Genomic DNA, 19128 nt, shown 5'->3' on the forward strand with positions numbered 1-19128 from the left:
AACGAGGATCAGCCGCCTCCAATTAGAGATCAACCCAAACAATCCCAACTTAGAAATAGAAAAACTAGAACTAAAACATATAAATAGAAAACATAGAACACCACAAAACACCGCCGTCACGCCCTGACCTACTCTACTATAGAAAATGACATCTTACAAGGGTCAAGACATGACACCTTCTTACATCAGCTGATATCTCAAAGTGCTGTACAGAAACCCAGCCTAAAACCCCAAACAGCAAGCAGTGCAGGTGTAGAAGCTAGGAAAAACTCCCTAGAAAGGCCAAAACCTAGGAACAAACCTAGAGAGGAACCAGGCTATGAGGGGTGGCCAGTCCTTTTCTGGCTGTGCTGGGTGGAGATTATAACAGAACATGGCCAAGATGTTCAAATGTTCATAAATGACCAGCATGGTCAAATAATAATAATCACAGTAGTTGTCAAGGGTGCAACAAGTCAGCACCTCAAGAGTAATGTCAGTTGGCTTTTCATAGCCGATCATTGAGACATTGAGAGTATCTCTACCGCTCCTGCTGTCTTTAGAGAGTTGAAAACAGCAGGTCTGGGATAGGTAGCATGTCCGGTGAACAGGTCAGGGTTCCATAGCCGCAGGCAGAACAGTTGAAACTGGAGCAGCAGCACGGCCAAGTGGACTAGGGACAGCAAGGAGTCATCATGCCAGGTAGTCCTGAGGCATGGTCCTAGGGCTCATGTCCTCCTCCGAGAGAGAGAGAAAGAAAGAAAGAGAGAAAGAGAGAATTAGAGAGAGCATACTTAAATTCACACAGGACACTGGACAAGACAGGAGAAATACTCCAGATATAACAGACTGACCCTAGCCCCCCGACACATAAACGACTGCAGCATAAATACTGGAGGCTGAGACAGGAGGGGTCAGGAGACACTGTGGCCCCATCCAATGATACCCGCAGACAGGGCCAAACAGGCAGGATATAACCCCACCCACTTTGCCAATGCACAGCCCCCACACCACTAGAGGGATATCTTCAACCACCAACCTGAGACAAGGCCGAGCATAGCCCACAAAGATCTCCGCCACGGCACAACCCAAGGGGGGGCGCAACCCAGACAGGAAGACCACGTCAGTGACTCAACCCACTCAAGTGACACACCCCTCCAAGGGACGGCATAGAAGAGCACCAGTAAGCCAGTGACTCAGCCCCTGTAATAGGGTTAGAGGCAGAGAATCCCAGTGGAGAGAGGGGAACCGGCCAGGCAGAGACAGTAAGGGCGGTTCGTTGCTCCAGAGCCTTTCCGTTCACCTTCACACTCCTGGGCCAGACTACACACAATCATATGACCTACTGAATCATATGACCCATTTCATTTCATGCATTTTTTTGTACCGGCCACCTGTGGGAATCAAACCCACAACCCTGACATTGCACACACCATGCTGGCGTTGCAAACACCATGCTCTACCAACTGAGCCACAGGGATCAGTAAAGACTTATCAAGCATTATCATGTAGTCAAATTTACTTTAGACAGATGGCAAAGTTGTCATTAGCTAGTAAAGTTAAAAAAGTAGCTAGTAATGCCTCCTTTAGAATGTCATTGTATTTCCATATCACTGTAATTAATTATCACTTTTGATTAAATCTATTTCAGCGCTCATAGTCGATACATTTAGTAGAATGCTCAGTTGGGCATCAGTCCAAAACGAACTTTCAAAACAATATTGTGACGAAACATGCCACCCATGAATAGTTTAGAAGAGCCCTCCCGCCCCACACCCTCTCCCAGCTTAGACAGGGCTTAGACTGTAATGGGTTAATTGACCTTGAGTTCCGCAATGCCAGTTTGTCAACAGAAAGAGCCATGTGATTGCAATGGCATTCTGTGGCAGATTGACAGTAGCTCGGATGAGTGTCCTAAAGATGGGAAATATATATTTTATAATGAATATTACTTTACTTCTCTACAAAAACGGATGCCTAAAAAATGTCTGAACTTATAAAAAGGATCTGAAATAAACATTTTTGCTTGGGGCAACATATACATTCAAGAAATTAAAAAAGTTGGACATTTGTCGTGGCAAGGTGGGGATTGTGTTGCATATTATACTGTTTAAGCTGCTGACTCAGTTTAACTTGTAATCATAAGCCTACTTAATTCTATAATCAAGTACTTCCCACAGCGATTTGGAAAAGTTCAAAGGTGGGGAGTGAAGTGGGTGTTCGTTTGCAAAACAGTATTACTGCATGTGTTTTCAGAATAAGGAAAATCCATTTCTCTCACACATTCAAAAATTATTTCAGCGATTAGCTGGATGCCGTTGATATTTTGTCTTTATTGTAAAACATTGGTACTGCATGTGTTTTCATAATAAGGTGGACTCACAAAACACAAATGCTTAGTATATAAAGATGTCTGAGTGTTGGAGTGTGCCCAAGGCTAACCGTAAAAAAATAATAAGAAGAAAATGGTGCCGTCTTTTTTGCTTAATATAAGGAATTTGAAATGATTTCTACTTTTCCTTTTGATACTTTAGCATATTTTAGCAATTACAATTATTTTGATATTTAACTATAATTAAAGCCAAATACTTTTACACTTTTACTCAAGCAGTATTTTACCGGGTGACTTTCACTTAAACTTGAGTCATTTTCTATTAAGGTATCTTTACTTTTACTCAAGTATGACAATTGGGTACTTTTCCTGACACTGGATTCCCCAAACATCATAAGTACAATGTATATCCTATAAATTCATTAATTCACCTTTCTGTATATCAGGTATTTTATGGAACTCCCAGACATTGACTATGAAGTGTGATTCCTTTATGCATTTCTGTTTAATAAACACATTTATATTGTATGTCTATCCAGTCCTCTGATGAATGCTCATTAAGTTTATGGAAATCTTGAGAAATCTATACAAAGTGTGGTACATTACATTGTGTGATTTGAGAAATTAAAAAAAGTGTTGTACATTATATTGCATGATAGGAGAAATCAAAATAAAGTCTGGTACTTGAGCTATGTTGTTTAAGTTGAGAAATTAAAATTGTAAATTACAGTTAAATGTGCTCATTTAGCCTCCGCAATGCCCAAAAAACAAGGGTATAAATCATTGACAGTTGGAAAACCTCTCAACTTAGCTAAAGTTTCCTGTGGGCACTGTGGATATATACAGATTTGTAGAATTACCCACCAAATGACTAATTTCATCACATTTTACATCTCCATGGAACTGAAAGCTCGTTGGTTGACAGTGGAATGAAATGGTCTATAAAAAGCCTACAATACAGCATTAGTCTCAAGTTGAATATTTTTTAAGCATTTTACATCTTCACTTGAACAGGTAAGAGAATTGAGGCATGCGTGTCTTGCTTTGAATTCACTGTACGTCTTTTTCATTTCAAGAATTCCATGGTGACCATGAAACTACTAGTCCTAGTGATGTGCCTGATTGGACTTTGTTCCTCCATTCCTGTAAGAATTCTTGAAATACAACATCAAGCCTTCAATTTACACATCAATACACCAAGAGATTGCCGATTCCACAGATTGCATTGCATTGGAATATGACAATATCTGAATTATTACAATATGATTGACTTAAGTTCACACTTTGAGTGTTGATTACTTTATACCATAATATCATTCATCCAGGGATTTTGTTTGTGTGTGCAGGTTTCTGAGAAACATGATCGAGAGGAGCGCTCAGCAAGTGATGAGGTGCAGTAATATTTAGAACTATTTATTGGTATCCATTAGGTATTCTGTCTATTAGAGTACTATAGTATGGTCTACTATTTGAATATGATTACTAGTTTGTTTGAGTTCAGAACAATTTATCCATCCATCTCTCTCTCTCTCTCTCTCTCTCTCTCTCTCCACAGAATTTCAGGTGTTATGGGCGTGGTTTGGGAGGGTTTTACCCCTATCAGCAGCCTCAGTACCCATCCTACTTCCCTTATGCGCAGCCTTCTCAAGGTAACTCTGCCCTGATGGCCCTCCTGCCCTTCCTATTGGCCAGCCTCGCCTCTGCTCCTGCCGCAACTCCTGCTGCAGCTCCAGCCCCAGCCCCAGCAGCGGGTGGAAAATGAGATGGGTGTCGATAGAGAATGGAGAAAAAAAACTCCACCTTGTTTACATCAAATATGTTGACATTAGCTGCTGTTCAGAGCTGATTATTCCATCATTAATAAATTAAATAAGTTAAGATCCGTCATTTTGTGTGTTTTTGTCTGTTGTGTTCTGTTTGTTTTTACAAACTATTTGAGATCCTTCCAAAACAAGAGTGAAACCTCTCTGGCATAAGGTGGAAGGCTCTACAAGTCCTAAAACAATTGTAAACAAGTATGAAATCAACAAAACTTCTGAATTCATAATCAGTTCCAGAGAATAGGGTGTTTCCAAAAAGGGGTCAAGACCATTTCTTCTTGGGTTGCAGATAACCAAATACACTCCATGGCCAAAAGGACACCTGCTCATCGAACATCTCATTCCAATATCATGGGCATTAATATAGATTGGTCCCCCCTTTGCCAATATAATAGCCTCCAGCTTTCCTCTAGATGTTGGAACATTGCTGCGGGGACTGGCTTACATTCAGTCACAAGATCATTATTGAGGTTGAGCACTGACGTTGGGCGATTAGGCCTGGCTCGCAGTTGGCATTCCAATTCATCCCAATGGTGTTTGATGGGTTTGAGGTCAGGGCTCTGTGCAGGACAGTCAAGTTCTTCCACGCTGATCTCGACAACCATTTCTGTATTGACCTGGCCTTGTGCAATGGGGCATTGTCGTCCTCAAACAATTGCCACAACGTTGGAAGCACAGAATCGTATAGAATGTGGTGGCTTAAATAGCCAAATTCACTTATTTGAAGGGGTGTCCACATAGTGCATGTTTTTTATTGGTGGCTAAAAACTTGACCATTTTGAAAGACACTTTGAAAATGGGTTGCAACATTAACCTGTTTGGGATAGGGGGCAGTATTTTCACGGCCGGATAAAAAACATACCCGATTTAATCTGGTTACTACTCCTGCCCAGAAACTAGAATATGCATATAATTAGTAGATTTGGATATAAAACACTGAAAAGTTTCTAAAACCGTTTGAATGGTGTCTGTGAGTATAACAGAACTCATATGGCAGGCCAAAACCTGAGAAGATTCCATACAGGAAGTGCCCTGTCTGACAATTTGTTCTCCTTCTGTGGCATCTCTATCAAAAATACAGCATCTGTGCTGTAACGTGACATTTTCTAAGGCTTCCATTGGCTCTCAGAAGGCGCCAGAAAGTGTAATGGGGTGTCTGCAGTCTCTGGGCGAAAAACAGCAGGAGTTTTTGTGAGTGGTCAGGCAGGGAACAGTGACACTGGAGATGCGCGTCCACGAGACGACTCCATTTTTTTCTTTCATCCTTTGAATGAATACAACGTTGCCCGTTTGGAATATTATCACTATTTTACAAGAAAAATTGCATAAAAATTGATTTTAAACAGTGTTTGACATGCTTCGAAGTACGGTAATGTAATATTTTGACATTTTTTGTCACGAAATGCGCGTCACCCTTCGGATAGTGACCTGAACACACAAACAAAACGGAGGTATTTGAATATAACTATGGATTATTTGGAACCAAAACAACATTTGTTGTTGAAGTAGAAGTCCTGGGAGTGCATTCTGACGAAGAACAGCAAAGGTAATCCAATTTTTCTTATAGTAAATCGGAGTTTGGTGAGGGCCAACCTTGGTGGGTGTCAAATTAGCTAGCCATGATGGCCGGGCTATGTACTCAGAATATTGCAAAATGTGCTTTCGCCGAAAAGCTATTTTAAAATCTGACACCGCGATTGCATAAAGGAGTTCTGTATCTATAATTCTTAAAATAATTGTTATGTTTTTTGTCAACGTTTATCGTGAGTAATTTAGTAAATTCACCGGAAGTTTGCGGTGGGTATGCTAGTTCTGAACATCACATCCTAATGTAAAAAGCTGTTTTTTTATATAAATATGAACTTGATTGAACAAAACATGTATGTATTGTATAACATAATGTCCTAGGAGTGTCATCTGATGAAGATCATCAAAGGTTAGTGCTGCATTTAGCTGTGGTTTTGGTTTTTGTGACATATATGCTTGCTTTGAAAATGGCTGTGTGATTATTTTTGGCAGGGTACTCTCCTGACATAATCTAATGTTTTGCTTTTGCTGTAAAGCCTTTTTGAAATCGGACAATGTGGTTAGATTAACGAGAGTCTTGTCTTTAAAATGGTGTAAAATAGTCATATGTTTGAGAAATTGAAGTTATAGCATTTTTGAGGTATTTGTATTTCGCGCCAAGCTCTACCATTGGATATTGGTGAGGTGTTCCGCTAGCGGAACGTCTGTCCCTTAAACGTTTGTGAACCTCAACTCTTTAACTTCAGTATGAAGTCAGGCACTCTAGATATATTTCCATAGCTCTGAGTCAGTGTCAATACTTAATAGTTGCCTAGTTTACAATTATCCTGCTTAATTGTTCTAACAATTTATCAAACTTGTTTGCATACTTTCTGACAGTTGCATTAAACATTTGCACCACTTTGTGAGGGAGACCCTTATTTGCTGGTCTGTGACCCACTGTCACTACCCAGTCAGAGGTAAAATGGAAACTCACGGAAGGTTACACACAGAGAATGTTATTGCCATAAATGTAGATGTGGAATAAATATTGTTCTGGAATTAATAGCAGATGGGAAACAATGATACAGTAGGCCTATACTGACATTTTCAGTTATCACATTAGATTAATAGCAGTGGGTAATTTGTTTGCCTGTTTTGCAATGCCCAACATTACATGGAACACCCAGACAACATTTAACATCCTTCAATGCAACACATGTAGGCTTCATTAGGGCTTTGTGATTGGCTGAGAAACACTATATATTGTCTGTGTATTGATGGGTGTGGTAGCGCATACAGAGGCACTGAGAATGCTTTTAACTTTGAGATACTTTAAGATATGGCGTCGTGGAAAATTCTGTACTGAGAGAGACTTGGTCATTTCTTTTTTTTTTCTTTTTTATATTTTCTTTTTGCATTTTCCAATTAAGAACATTCAAAACAAAAGTGAAAATATGTTAGACAACAAAGGACAAAGTGACGGTAACAGACGAGCGTAATAAAAAATACAAATTATATATACGGGCATACATAATACATAAAAAACATACATGATACATAAATCATAATAAAATAAATAAAAATAATAATAATGAGACATTGATTCATATGGTCACCTGCTGTAAGCTACATATTATACATTACGTGTGAAACATTATATAAGAATTATATAGAGATTCAATCAATGTGATGTGAGGGGAGATTCTCCATATAGTCAATAAAAGGTTGCCAAATTCTGTAAAATGTCTTTAACTTATTCCTCAAGCAGTAAGTGATTTTCTCCAGTGGGATACAACTATTAACTTCCGATAGCCACATTGCAACTGGCAGGAGGGAATCCGATTTCCATTTCAAGGCAATACATTTCTTGGCAATCGCTAGCAATATTTCTGTTAGCTTTATAGTATGACTTTGCCTAAGATTGGTGTTAGTATAGTTACCCAGTAGGCAGACCTCCGGGTCTAAAGGGAATGCAACCCCGTGGATTGAGGATATGGTATCGCATACCCCCTGCCAGAAACCATGTAGTTTTGAACACTGCCAAGTGGAATGGAGGAATGTTCCTTCATCTGAACCACATCTAAAACAGAGGGAGGAGATATCAGGGTTGAACTTGTGCAGTCTAGATGGGGTGATATAGAGCTGATGGAGGAAATTAAACTGGATCAGTCTGTATCTGGAGTTCAATGTGGATGTAACACCATCCCTGCATAGGTCACTCCATAGGCCCTCATCAAGATCAATACCCAGATCTTTTTCCCATCTAAGTCGGGGTTTATCTAGCTCAGGCAGTGTTAGTACTGACATTAGAGCATCGTAAACACGGGAAATGGTCTTGAGTAGTGGTTGGTCTGCATGGCAGAGTTGTTCAATAGGTGACATCTTAGGTAGGTTCCATTGTCCCTTGAGAGTCACCCTAATAAAGTCTCATAGTTGTAGGTAGCTAAAGAAGTCCCTGTTAGACAAGTGGTATTTCTGTTTCAGCTGTTCAAAAGACATAAGAACTCCCTCCTCATAACAGTGTTCCAGAAGAGTGATCCCCTTATCAGACCATGGTCTAAAGTTACTATTCTGGAAAAACATAGGGATCAATCTATTGTTCCATAAAGGGGTTTTAGGGGAGAGAAATCCCCCTCGTCCGAACAGCTCATGCAGTTTACACCATGCCAGGACAGAATGTAGGATTAAAGGGTTGTCTGTCATGGTTTTTATAGATTTTCTGTCCCATTTGTAAAACAATTCTGCCCCCGTGTCATCATTCATCTCAAGCTTTTCAATGTTCAACCATGAGGGAGAGGGACCATTGTCAAACCTCTGAGCCAGAAACCTAGACTGTGCAGCCCAGTAGTACATTCTAAAATTGGGGAGGTTTAAGCCCCCTTGACCGTAATCCAGGGTCAGTTTGTCCAGGCTAACCCTCGGGGTTTTGCCATGCCAGATAAACCGTCTGGTCAGCTTGTCGAGAGAGGAAAAGAATGCTGCGGGCACAGGGATAGGGAGAGATTGAAACACATATAGAAATCTGGGCAGGATATTCATTTTAATCACATTGATTCTACCCAGTAGGGTGAGAGGCAAGTCCATCCACCTACACAGGTCACCCTCCACCTTTTGCAACAAGCCAGCCAGATTGAGTTTATAGAGGTTGTTCAGGTTACCATCCACCATTATGCCCAAATATGTGAAGCCCAGAGGCGACCATCGAAAAGGAAACTTGTGCTTGATGGTATGATGGTCAAAGACAGACAGCGGTAAGATTTAGCTTTTATCGAAGTTAACCTTATATCCAGTAGGATCTGCAAGTGAGAGAGGGAGTGTTCTGGGTTTGTTAGAAATAAGATAAGGTCGTCCGCAAAGAGTGATAGTTTATGGGTATGGGGGCCCACCTAAAAGCCATGTATGTCAGGGCACGATCTAATAGCCTCAGCCAACGGTTCGATGGCGAGGGCAAAGTGGTGGGGGTTAATTGGGCAACCTTGTCTGTTCCCCCTATAGAGAGGGAAAGAGGAGGAAGTAATCCCATTGGTAGCAATCCTAGCTTTAGGAGATTTGTAGAGTGATTTTATCAAATTTACAAACACGGTACCTAAACCAAACTTTTCCAAGACGCGAAAGAGGTATGACCATTCAACCCTATCAAAGGCCTTTTCAGCGTTGAGGGAGACTGCGACACTAGGTATTTTGTTTTTGTTAACAAGGTGAATTATATCAAAGAACCTTCTGAGATTATTGGAGGACAGTCTATTAATTATGAAGCCAGTCTGATCTGGGTTGACCAGCAGGGGAAGACATGACTCCAGTCTCTTAGATAGCATCTTGGTGACCAGTTTACAATCTGTGTTAAGGAGAGAGATTGGTCTATAGGAGGCGCACTTTAGCGGGTTTTTCCCTTTATTGTGGATTACAGTAATTACTGCTTGAGAGAAAGACTCTGGAAAGCAGTTGTCTTCCCCGGCTTTTTTAAGTACCTCCATGAGGTAGGGGACCAACAGCTCCCTAAATTCTTTATAGAACTCTGGAGGGAAGCCATCCTCCCCAGGAGATTTATTAGAAGGTAAGGATTTAATGGCTTCCACCAATTCAGGAACAGAGAAGTTTTCACTCAGGCGCTCTCTGTCTTCCTCTGACAGGCATGGGAGGTTGAGAGAGGAGAGAAAGGAGTCGATCTCCGACAGATCATCGCTTGATTGGGAAGTGTAGAGGTCTTCATAGTATTTCTTAAAGGTATTATTAATTTCGGTAGGGTAGAAAGATGTCTCATTAGTAAGGGTTTCTATAGCATTAATTGTCCTCTTACTTTCCTCTGCTTTCATTTGCCATGCCAGTACTTTGTGAGCTTTCTCTCCAAGCTCGTAATAACGCTGTTTTGATTTAGTGATGGCCCTCTCAGCTTGATATGTGTTCAGAATATTATATTTCAGTTTTTTATTTACCAAAAGCCTATATAGATCTTTAGTCGGGCCTCTTTGGTAGGTTTTCTCCAGCTCAGAGATTTCAGATTCAAGGACATTCAGTTCCGCACCGTGTTTTCTCTTCAACCCTTTAGTATAGGAAATGATCTGTCCCCTCAGATAGGCTTTCAATGTGTCCCAAAGAATGAAAATGTCAGGAGCGGAGGGTTTGTTTGTCAAAGTAAAAATATTGATCTGCTCTTTGATAAATGCACAAAATTCAGGTTGCTTTAGGAGTGTAGGATTTAGTCTCCATCTATATGCTCCATTTACCTTGTTAGGAATGGAGATTGATAATACCAGAGGAGAATGGTCGCTAAGCAATCTGGGGAGATACTCGATATCTAACACTCTATGAAACAGTTGGGTCGATAGTAAAAAGTTATCTATGCGTGTGTGTGTCTTGTGTGGGTGTGAATAAAAAGAGTAGTCCCTATCCTGTGGGTGCAACTGTCTCCAGATGTCTAGTAAATTAAGATCTTTCATGAATGACATGGTGAGCTTGGCGGCTTTGGTAAGAAGGGAGGGTTTATCAGAGGACCTATCAAGAACTGTATCTAAACAAAAATGTAGATCTCCTCCAACCAGTAGCCATCCTGGTGGTGCTTGAGCGACCTGAAGGAAGACATTCTGTATAAACATATGGTCATCGAAGTTAGGAGCATAAATATTCAACAGGGTCCAAGACTCTGAAAACATATGCCCCTGCACCAAAACAAACCTGCCCGAGGGATCAGAGATGGTGTTGTTGACGCAGAAGGGGATGTGTCTACTTATCAAAATTGCAGTTCCTCTTGCTTTGGAGTTAAAAGAGGACGCAAAAACTTGTCCTACCCATTTCCTCTTCAATTTCTTGTGTTCGCTGGCTGTAAGATGTGTTTCTTGTAGAAACACAATGTCAGCCTTTAATTTCTTAAGGTATGTATAGACTATTTTCCTTTTAATCGGGCTGTTAAGGCCTTTTACGTTGAATGTGACATATTTTAGTGGATTAAGCATAGGTTGTGTTTGAAATATGTAACCGAATGGGAATCTCTCATATGTAAATAGTCAGGAAATGTTTCAACTTTGGTTTGAACACAGAAGTGACCTATGTGTCTCTTTAGGAAGGAAACAACAATAAACATGTAAAAAAAGGAAAAAAATCCCACCCACCCCGATTGTCAGACTAAAACAACAATCCCAACAATCAAACATGAATACCCTTGTAGAGATACGTTGCTGCTCGCTTTCCACCTAACTCTTACTAGCTAAACCTTGGCGTAAACTAAAACCTGCGAGCTCTCTAAATTGAAAACAAACGTTGTGAATAGACATTTATGGCTGAATAATTACTGCCCACGGTAAGGGCTAATTGAGTCTCTTTTCGGGAGAGGAGAAACATAAATGGGGGGGAAGCGGTGGGCCTAAACCCACTTATTGCTTCGCCCAGTGGATATTGACTAAACCAAAATATAGTCTCCTGTAAATGTAATAGAACTCACCCCGGGGAAAAACGGTTAGTTGAAAATGTACAAATCAATTATAGCGACCGGATAGCGGGGTAAACGGATCCGATATCAGCAGTTCAGTCCAGATAAGAGAAAACAAACAGATTGGATCTTATCCCCCAGAGAGACCGTTTTTCAGTCGCGGTTCGGTTCTTTGAGAAAAGTGAACACTTCTCCCGGTGTGTTGAAGATATGGCATCGCCTTTGTACTGAACTTTCATCCGCGCCGGGTGGATGAGGTAGCCGGTGATGTTCTTCTCCTTCAGTGCTTTGGCGGCAGGTCTGAACTGCTTGCGACGTCTGGCGAGATCGGCACTCATATCCGGGAAAAGGCTGACCCTCTTGCCATCAATGGTGATGTCCCCTTTGGCTCTTGCGAGTTGCAGTATCTTCTCTCTGTCTTGGAAACGGAGGAACCTGACCAGAACGGCACGTGGGGGCTCCTCTGGCCGGGGTTTCGGCGCTGATGTTCTGTGGGCGCGTTCGATTTCCAGCGGCTTGGTGAAGTTGATTATGCCTAGGACATCCGGGATCCATTGAGTGAAGAAGCGGACCGGGTCACGGCCCTCGCTGTCTTCTTTCAATCCCACCACACGGATATTACTGCGTCTGCTCTGGTTCTCCATCTGGTCTACTTTCTTTTGAGGTAGGCATTATCCTTCTGCAGTTCTATCAGAACCTGGTCATGTCGAGCGACGGTGTCCTCAACTGTGCTAATGCGCATCTCGGCCTCAGTCGTTCTCAGAAGGAGATCATTCATGGAGGATTTCAGGTCGTCGATGGAAGAATGGAGTTCAGCCGATTTCTTGTCAATTTTCATAGAAAGACCTTTGTTACCATCCTGAATTTCCCGGAGGAGAGTAGCCAGCATGTCTTGCGAGGCTGCCGAGAGCAACAGTCTGGAACTGTCGTCTGAGATATGAGGGCTAATGCTAAACTTGCTAGCTGTGGCGTTATCGTTGTCTTGGGATTCAACAACGTTTTGGTCGTCCTTCTTGCCTCTTGGTCGGAGGTCCAAGGTAAGTATTTGACAATTTATCAGCCGATGTTAGAATATTGTTTCAACGTTGTTATTTAGGTAATAATAGGATAAATTTGAAGAGCTCGGTTTGTCAACGTCTGTTCAGCTCCGCGGCATCACGTGTCTCCTGACTTGGTCATTTCTTTAAACAATCATATTTGTTTAATATTGATTAATTATTGCAGTAATGAAACCGTGAGCCCAACATTTACATTTACATTACATTTAAGTCATTTAGCAGACGCTCTTATCCAGAGCGACTTACAAATTGGTGCATTCACCTTATGATATCCAGTGGAACAACCACTTTACAATAGTGCATCTAAATCTTTTAAGGGGGGGTAGAAGGATTACTTTATCCTATCCCAGGTATTCCTTAAAGAGGTGGGGTTTCAGGTGTCTCCGGAAGGTGGTGATTGACTCCGCTGTCCTGGCGTCGTGAGGGAGCTTGTTCCACCATTGGGGTGCCAGAGCAGCGAACAGTTTTGACTGGGCTGAGCGGGAACTGTGCTTCCTCAGAGGTAGGGAAGGCGAGCAGGCCAGAGGTGGATGAACGCAGTGCCCTTGTTTGGGTGTAGGGCCTGATCAGAGCCTGAAGGTACGGAGGTGCCGTTACAGTCTTGACTGCTGGACTAAGAGTTCACCCTTTACAGACAATGCACAGTTTATTTAGCTAATACCCAGAATGCTTGGTTCCACCGCTCCCATATAGATTGGGGGAACCATAAGCCACTTTGGGTTCATCCTGTCTTTATCTTAATCCACAACCGTGGCCTCACTGCGGTGACGGTCTGAGCCCACTTTCTGGCGCAGCACGGTGCGCTGAAGGTGGACATGGGCGGCGTCCTATGTTTCCTCCATGCGCCAGAACCAGTCGTCTACCGCAGGAGCCTCGGTCTGACTCTGATGCCAAGGAGACAGAACCGGCTGATACCCCAATACACACTGGAAGGGGGTGAGGTTAGTGGAGGAGTGACGGAGTGAGTTCTGAGCCATCTCTGCCCAGGGCACGAACGCTGCCCACTCCCCCGGCCGGTCCTGGCAATAGGACCTCAGAAACCTACCCACATCCTGGTTTACTCTCTCCACCTGACCGTTACTCTAGGGGTGAAAACCTGAGGTAAGGCTGACCGAGACCCCCAGACGTTCCATGAATGTGCCCGAGCGCTGAGAGAGCACAGCTCCTATCCCAGCCTCGGACGTGTCCACCTCCACTATGAACGCCAAAGAGGGATGCGGATGGGCCAGCATGGGAGCTGAGGTAAACAGAGTTCTTAGGTGCCCAAAAGCCCTGTCCGCCTCAACCGACCACTGCAGACGTAAAGGACCCCCCTTCAGCAGTGAGGTAACGGGAGCAGCCACCTGGCCAAAACCCCGGATAAATCTCCGGTAGTAATTGGCAAACCCTCAAAACCGCAGCACCTCCTTTACCATGGTGGGAGTCGGCCAATTACGCACGGCTGAAATGCGGTCACTCTCCATCTCCACCCCTGATGTGGAAATGCGATACCCTAGGAAGGAGACGGCCTGCTGAAAGAACAGGCATTTCTCAGCCTTGTCATACAGGTCATGCTCCAACAGTCGTCCAAGTACCCTGCGCACCAAGGACACATGCTCGGCGCATGTAGCAGAGTATATCAGAATGTCATCGATTTACACCACTACACCCTGCTCGTGCAGGTCCCGGAAAATCTCATCTACAAAGGATTGGAAGACTGATGGAGCATTCATCAACCCGTATGGCATGAGAGGTAGCGGGTAACTGTACCTCACCGGGATTTGATTGAGACCTTGAGAGTCAATGCACAGGCGCAGACCTCCCTCCTTCTTCACAAAAAAGAAACTCGAGGAGGCGGGTGAAGTGGAGGACCGAATGTACCCCTGACGCAGGGATTCAGAGACATATGTCTCCATAGCCGCCGTCTCTGCTTGCGACAGGGATAAACGTGACTCCTGGGAAGTGCAGCGTCTACCAGGAGATTTATCACACAATCCTCCCGTCGATGGGGTGGTAATTGAGTCGCCTTCTTTTTACAGAAGGCGAGAGCCAAATCGGCATATTCTGGGGGGATGCGCACGGTGGAGACCTGGTCTGGACTTTCCACCGTGGTAGCACCAACGGAAACCCCTACACAGCTCCCGAGCACTATCGAGCACTCTCGTGAGCTAACCAGGGAAGGCCTAGTACCATGGGAAACGCAGGAAAGTCAATGAGGAAGAGACTAATTCTCTCCTCGTGACCCCACTGCGTCACCATGGCCAGGGAGATAGTGGCTTCCCTGACCAGCCCGGACCCTAATGGTCGACAATCCAGAGCGTGTACCGGGAAAGGTCTAACCACAAGAATAATGGGGAACCCTAAACTAAGGGCAAACGCTCTGTCGATAAAATTCCCAGCTGCGCCTGAATCGACGAGCGCCTTATGCTGGGAATGCGGGGAAAACTCAGGAAAACAAACAGATACAAACAGGTGGACAACAGCGGACTCTGGATGAGAGTGGTGCAGACTCACCTGGGGTGACGCCAGAATGCCCTGCCTGCTGCCTCGACTCCCAGAGGGACCAACCCGGCACTGACCAGGAGTGTGCCCTCTGCGGCCACAGATGGTGCACGTGAAGGCCCCTCCTCCAGCCTCCCTAAGTGCAGCCCCTCCCAGCTCCATGGGCACTGGAGCGGGGGTTCTGGAAGATGGAACCGACAGAGCCCTCTCTGGATGTCCGCGGGTGACCAGCAGGTTATCCAACCGGATTGACAGATCCACCAGTTGGTCAAAAGTGATTGTGGCATCCCTGCAGGCCAACTCCCGTACGAACGTCCTTGCGCAAGCTGCATTGGTTCCATCCTGCTCCGGCTGCCAAGGTCCGGAATTCCAGGGCGAACTCATGGGCGCTACTCGTCCCCTGCCTCAAGTGGAAGAGCCGTTCCCCCGCTGCTCTACCCTTGGGCGGGTGAACTCCTCGAAGTGGTCCAATGCCGCGTCTCCTTCTCCTCACACGGCGTTTGCCCACTCCAGAGCTCTCCCCGAGTGGCATGAGACGAGGGCGGACACCCTCTCCCTTCCCAAGGGAGCTGGGTGAATGGTGGCCAGGAATAAGCCCAGCTGTAATAGGAACCCCTGGCACTGTGCTGCCGTCCCATCATACTCCCTGGGAAGGGAGAGACGCATCCCACTGGGACTGGATCCAGGAGGGATGTGTAGAGGTAACCCCGGTTGCGCTGGTCGAGGCTCTGGAGAGACTTCCTGTCTCTCCCTGCGGTCCCTGGTCTGGACAACGCGATTCATCGTGGCACCGAGATGTAGCAGCATTGCCGACTGTTCCTGGATGCGCTCCTCGGCTCCTCTGACCAGGGTACCGGCTCCTGCTGACTCCATGGGTGGTGTGAAATTCTGTCAGGGTTTTCGCTGCTGGTCATTTTAGTCAAGTGCAGGAGAGCAGAGAATAGGTGATCAGACGTCTTTATTAGCCAAGCAACAAACAGACGGTCGCAAACAGTTACAACTCAAGCCAACCGGCAAAAGTGACAAGCGCAAAATACCGTCAAAATAGAACCATAAGGTTCACCAATAATTCCCCAAATAGGGTACAGGAAAAACCCACGATTGAAAAGAACGGACTAGCGCGACAACAAACACAAAACAAAACAATTTCACACAAAGACATGGGGGGGAACAGAGGAATAAATACATGCAGTGTGATTAGGGAATGTAAACCAGGTGTGCAGGGAACAAGACAAAACAAATGGAACAATGGAAAAATGGAGTGGCGATGGCTAGAAAGCCGGTGACGTCGACCGCCGAACGCCGCCCAAACAAGGAGAGGAGCCGACTTCAGCGGAAGTCGTGACACCCTAGCCTAATTTCCCAGATGCCAGGATGTCTAAGAACCATTGAGGCCTTAGTTCTACTCCTCTCTGTCCCAGATACAACCACCCCACATCCTGTCTATGGAATGCCAGCTGTAGGTTTTATCACCAAGTCAATCAATTTTCAGCTCGAGCCCCACAGGCCCAACTCGAACCACAGACACAGATGAGAGAGTACTCATCAACCCTTTTGGGATGCATAAACAGCATAATAACATAATCTTGTAATTTTTTCTGTCACATTGGACATACTAATAATTCTAACACTGTTCAGAGTTAAGTTGTCACAGTTGACTTGGACTGGTGTAAGGCGGAATCAGATGCAGGAGACAGGTGCTGGAGTTGAGTGTCCCTTTTAATAATTTGACACACAAAAAACAAAACCCCGAGGCACAGGGCGCTACAGACAGACTTCCTGGGAAAAACGCATTCCCGATATGGCGAACAAACTATAAATATTAGCGGCACAAAAAGGCACGGGGCGCAGCCCGGTAAATTCTCTCCTCCTTAAACTGTCAGATAACAAACCCGTAATAAAAAAAAGGACCACCGTCCTGAGTGGACAATCAACAATCCCGCACAAAATCCCAACTGAAAACACACCTTAAATAAATCCCCACTAATGACAACACAAAACAGGTGCGGAACAGACAGACAAAACTAAACGACAGAAACAACGATCGATGGCAGCTAATAGGCCGGCGACGACGACCGCCGAGCGCCGCCCGACCGAGGAGGGGCGCCACTTTCGTTGGATCCTGTGACAGTACCCCTCCCCTGACGCGCGGCTCCAGCCGCGCGCCGACGCCGGCCTCGGGGACGGCCCGGAGGGCGAGGCGCCGGCCGATCCGGTCGGCGACGGTGGAAGTCCAGCAGCATAGAGGGATCCAGAACGTCCGCCGCCGGAACCCAGCACCTCTCCTCCGGACCGTACCCCTCCCAGTCCACGAGGTACTGCAGGCCCCCTACCCGACGTTGGGAGTCCAGGATGGCTCGGACTGTGTACGCCGGGCTCCCCCCGATGCGATGTCCAGGGGAGGCGGGGGGGCCTCCAGCACCTCACTGTCCTGCAGCGGACCAGCTACCACCGGCCTGAGGAGAGACACATGAAACGAGGGGTTAATACGGTAATACGAAGGAAGTTGTAACCTGTAACACACCTCGTTTATCCTCTTCAGGACTTTAAACGGCCCCACAAACCGCGGACCCAGCTTCCGGCAGGGCAGGCGGAGAGGCAGGTTCCGGGTCGAGAGCCAGACTCTATCCCCCGGGTTAAACACGGGGGCGTCACTGCGGTGGCGGTCAGCGCTCTCCTTGTGCCGTTCGCTCGCCCTCCTTAAACATTCCTGGACCGCGTTCCAGGTCTCCTGAGAGCGCTTGACCCATGCCTCCACCGCAGGAGCCTCCGTCTGGCTCTGTTGCCATGGCACCAGGACCGGCTGATACCCCAGCACCACCTGGAAGGGTGACAGATTAGTGGAGGAGTGGCGCTGAGAGTTCTGGGCCATTTCGGCCCATGGCACAAACTGCGCCCACTCCCCTAGCCGGTCCTGGCAATACGACCGCAGGAACCTGCCCACATCCTGGTTAATGCGCTCTACCTGCCCATTACTCTCGGGGTGGAACCCCGAGGTCAGGCTGATCGAGACCCCCAGCCTCTCCATAAACGATTTCCACACCCTGGACGTAAACTGGGGACCCCGATCAGATACGATGTCCTCGGGCACCCCATAGTGCCGGAAGACGTGAGTGAACAGGGCCTCCGCGGTTTGCAGGGCCGTAGGAAGACCGGGCAAAGGGAGCAGACGGCAGAACTTAGAGAACCTGTCCACAACGACCAGGATCGCCGTGTTCCCCTGAGACGGCGGGAGATCCGTAAGGAAATCCACCGAGAGGTGAGTCCAGGGCCGCAGTGGAACAGGGAGGGGCTGTAATTTCCCTCGAGGTAGGTGCCTAGGAGCCTTACACTGAGCGCATACTGAACAGAATGAGACATAACGCCGGACATCCTCAGCCAAGGTGGGCCACCAGTACCTCCCCTTCAGGCCCTGCACTGTCCGTTCCACCCCAGGATGACCCGAGGAGGGTAGAGTATGGGACCATCGGATCAGGCGATCGCGAACATCAAGCGGAACGTATTTCAGGCCCACAGGACACTGCGGCGGAGTAGGTTCTGACCGACCCGCCCGCTCGATGTCCGCATCCACCTCCCATACCACCGGTGCCACCAGACAGGAGGCGGGAAGTATGGGAGTAGGATCGATGGTCCGCTCCTCGGTGTCGTAGAGACGTGACAGTGCGTCAGCCTTCCGGTTCCGGGAACCTGGAATGTACGAGAGAGTGAAGTTAAACCTCGTAAAAAACATGGCCCACCTCGCCTGACGGGGATTAAGCCTCCTCGCTGCCCGAATATACTCCAGGTTACGGTGGTCGGTCCAGATGAGAAAAGGGTGACGTGCCCCCTCAAGCCAATGTCTCCACACCGTCAAAGCCCTGACCACGGCTAACAGCTCCCGGTCCCCCACATCATAATTGTGCTCCGCCGGGCTCAGCTTCTTAGAAAAGAACGCGCATGGGCGGAGCTTCGGAGGAACGCCCGAGCGCTGCGATAGCACAGCTCCTACCCCAGCCTCGGACGCGTCCACCTCCACTATGAATGGCA

At 46.1% G+C, this 19128-nt stretch overlaps 1 long non-coding RNA gene across 1 annotated transcript; it reads left to right on the top strand.

Moving 5' to 3' along the window:
* Positions 1-3294: 3294 nt before the first annotated feature.
* On the top strand, positions 3295-4196 carry LOC115191518 (uncharacterized). The gene is made up of 3 exons (XR_003877717.1): positions 3295-3325; positions 3658-3702; positions 3867-4196. It is a non-coding gene; the product is annotated as an uncharacterized LOC115191518 (long non-coding RNA).
* Positions 4197-19128: the final 14932 nt, after the last annotated feature.

The sequence above is a fragment of the Salmo trutta genome, chromosome 4 (genome assembly GCF_901001165.1).
Source record: "Salmo trutta chromosome 4, fSalTru1.1, whole genome shotgun sequence".
NCBI lineage: Eukaryota > Metazoa > Chordata > Actinopteri > Salmoniformes > Salmonidae > Salmo > Salmo trutta.